Below are 2,408 nucleotides of genomic sequence, written 5' to 3'. Positions count from 1 at the left end.
CACGGATCGTGAAAAATATCAGATTCTGCTATTTATTATTGAGTATGTGTTTTAGGATGAAGATGATGAAACGTGTGAAGAACCTGCTTGCAAGAACTGCGCTAAGGCCAGAAAAGCCATTGCCCAAGAAGTACACCAAAGTGCATTTTCTGAAGCAGTCCAAGGTACATGTACTTTATCTGAAGCAGTCGAAGGTACTTTTTCAAAAGCCGTCCATTTTAATAACATACTGATAATGCTATTTATCTTCTTACAGAATGTCACACTAACGAAATCGATAAGGGCCCATTAACGCCACCCGTTATGCCATCATTTGATACTAAACTTTGTACAGGTATGTAAAGCTTTCTATTTTAACCGGTTAATGGATGGGCAGAAGTACCCTTAGCACGTAGCATTTTTTAATTTTTCTCTCACCTCCTATCCTTTGCGTGTAATTCGTTCTAGTGCGGAAATTTGGTTAATAGTGTCAATAACTTTAAGGAAATGGAAATTAAAGCCACTAATATTGAATAGGTAAAACCATATCAAGACAACACATAGGGCAAAGAGTGTGCACGGTAAAGCTACGTCTACTCTCTTGCTATAAACGTCTTCTAGCGCCTATTTAACGTGTCTATTACAGGCAATCGTTACTTAATTTAATTAACTTGTGGCGTTTTAGATAGCACTAAACACCGTTAACAACGAGGACCCTATTTACAAGAGTATACTGCCATTTATATTTTGGGAATTTTTAAGGATCTAACGAAGTGATGAATTGCGTTTCATGTGGCAGTGAGACTTCTGGCGCTCACAAATGTGTCATATGCAAGGTATAATACAATTTTATTTAAAATCAAAAATTAAGAAATTTGTCACTAGAAATTGAATTCGATAAAAAAAGAGAGAACCAAGGAGTATATTATACAAACTCTTACGCAAAATTTCTTCACAGTAAAGAATGTACTTTCTTAACGATTCTCGTTTGTCACTAACCTCTACACCACTCTCTGAAAGTACTGGACTTTTAATAATTAAAACCCCATATTTGGTTTTATAGAAATGCGTCCATGCAATTACAGTTTGTTCCATTCCGGCAGACAAGGAAGAAGGCTACGGACAAAAACGTTTTTGTCTCAAATGTTTTAATGCTACAAACGACGAAAAGTTGCAAGCTGTAGAAATGGTTACGAATGAAAATTGGAGAGGATTAGGCGATTTACCTCCTAAAAAAAGACGTCGTGATTCCTACTTGAATCCAATTAGCGAAATGGCTACTGCGGATTTTTCATCACTGAAGAAAATAATGCCAATTGGGTTGTTGAAAAATGCTAACCGAACTGAACTTCGACCACCGAAGATTCGACGAGAAAGCTGTAGTTTTTCAAACAATTGCGCCTTCGATTCGGTAGTTCAATGTTTAGCAACATCCATTTGTGATAGTCACGAAATAAGAGAAAACTTGGAGAAGCTCAAAACCATTCCCATATTCGATTTATCCAATTCGATGGTTACCGAAGGGATAAAGGCGAATACATACAGAAAAAGGGCAGAAATTCTATCACGGTTATTTGTACCAGATATTCTACCAAACAAACTGAAATATTTCAATTGTCAAGTTTCGGTGACCTTATTGATAAGTAAAATATTTCAAAAGTATCACATTTATACTTCCCATAGCCTCTGTTGCAACACTACCTGCGCCCAGCCCAAAATTGAAACAGATGACGCAATTTTATCTCTTGAATGTCCGCCCGATCAAATTCAATACTTACAGGATATAGTAGCTAAAAATATTGATAACGTTCAAATAGAATGTCCTAAATGCAGAGGGAAAAGAATATTTTCTACCACAAATTGGCAATATTACACTTTCATCGAATTAACAAATCTAGTCGAATTAACAAGTAATATTCAAGAAGGCGATTATGATCTAACTTTAAATGACATTCCAGTTTCAATAAAAATTAAAGATTTGAATATGAAACTTAGAGGTGTTGTTGGTTATAAAGAATCGTTTAATCGTATATCCATGGGACATTACGTATCTTTCGCTCGTCGAGATGACGGCTTTAAAGGAAAATGGGAAATCTATGATGATTTGAGAAACCAAAAAAATGGACTGCTCTGGGAACCAAAAAGTTTCGATGCATGCCCTTTACTACTCCATTTAAATATATCTTTTGTCAAACCTGTAGTTTCCGTTAATAACTTCCGCGAAAAAAAAAGACTTTTTGGCAGAAGTCTTATGTAAAAGCTTTCTCCTAAAACACCGAAAATGGGAATCGCTTCAAAATTCTAAACGGTAGACATTTTTTCGCTCAAAATTTAAGCTTACTATTTGCAATTTTAATTTCTGACTTAACACCTTTTATTAAGTTATTTTGATATAAATCAGATGCTTTCAGATGCTTGCGTTATTAAAA

The 2,408-nt window shown here is 35.1% G+C and overlaps 1 long non-coding RNA gene across 1 annotated transcript; it reads left to right on the top strand.

Annotated features, from left to right (window-relative positions):
• The first annotated feature begins 262 nt into the window (after nt 1-262).
• Nucleotides 263-1,065, top strand: LOC149949717 (uncharacterized). The gene is made up of 3 exons (XR_016479911.1): nt 263-334; nt 742-815; nt 1,043-1,065. It is a non-coding gene; the product is annotated as an uncharacterized LOC149949717 (long non-coding RNA).
• Nucleotides 1,066-2,408: the final 1,343 nt, after the last annotated feature.

This window comes from Leiobunum rupestre, chromosome 3 (assembly GCF_980474605.1).
Source record: "Leiobunum rupestre chromosome 3, qqLeiRupe1.1.hap1, whole genome shotgun sequence".
Taxonomy (NCBI): Eukaryota; Metazoa; Arthropoda; class Arachnida; order Opiliones; family Sclerosomatidae; genus Leiobunum; species Leiobunum rupestre.
This window is presented reverse-complemented; position numbering and strand designations above follow the sequence as displayed.